This window comes from Macadamia integrifolia, chromosome 12 (genome assembly GCF_013358625.1).
Source record: "Macadamia integrifolia cultivar HAES 741 chromosome 12, SCU_Mint_v3, whole genome shotgun sequence".
Lineage (NCBI taxonomy): Eukaryota > Viridiplantae > Streptophyta > Magnoliopsida > Proteales > Proteaceae > Macadamia > Macadamia integrifolia.
In genome coordinates, this window is record NC_056568.1 from 31,236,552 (window position 1) to 31,237,393 (window position 842).

Sequence of the window (842 nt, forward strand, 5' to 3'; positions counted from 1 at the left end):
AAAAAAAAAAAAAAAAAAAAAGATGGACAAGACCTGAATGGGAATTCTTTCCTATGCCCTTTTATATAATGAGTCATGGGATCCAAACTGACACTTTCTTCTTACTAAACTAATACATCCCCAATCAATCTTATTCATGTGATTTCTTATATTGGGGTAGTAAGAAACCTTTGTAAAACTATTATATATCGATTGTAAATGGATCATTAGATTTATAATTTGATCCTCAATAAGAAGTTATAACTTTACATTTTTGTCTCATAGTATGACACATTTTTTAATGAAGGTAAGATCCAGACATTTCACATATCAATCGAAAAGTGTCTAAAACAATAACAACATTTGATAATAAAATAATGAAAAATCATTTTTTACCCTTGAATTAAAGAACTTTGAGAACAACAACTGTCCAGCACAGTTGGTGAGATGTGGTGTGCGAAAATCCCATGCTCACCAGGAGGTCTCGAGTTTGAGTCTCCTGACTGTTACTTACTTCCCTCTCTACCTATCAAAAAAAAAAAAAGAACTTTGAGGATTAAGACAAAAGACAGCCAAAAGAATGCTACAACTTTGATGACAACAAGAAGCACTTTGATGACAACAGGAAGCACTCCTTGACTCATATGGAAAAAAAAAAAGATGGACAAGACCTGAGTGGGAATTCTTTCCTATGCCCTTTTACGTAATGAGTCGTGGGATCTAAACTGACACTCTCTTCTCACTAAACTAATACATCCCCCCGCAATCTTATTTATGCGATTTCCTATATTGGGGTAGTAAGAAACCTTTGTAAAACTATTATATATCCATATTTTAGAATAAATATTTAGCACCACCACCAC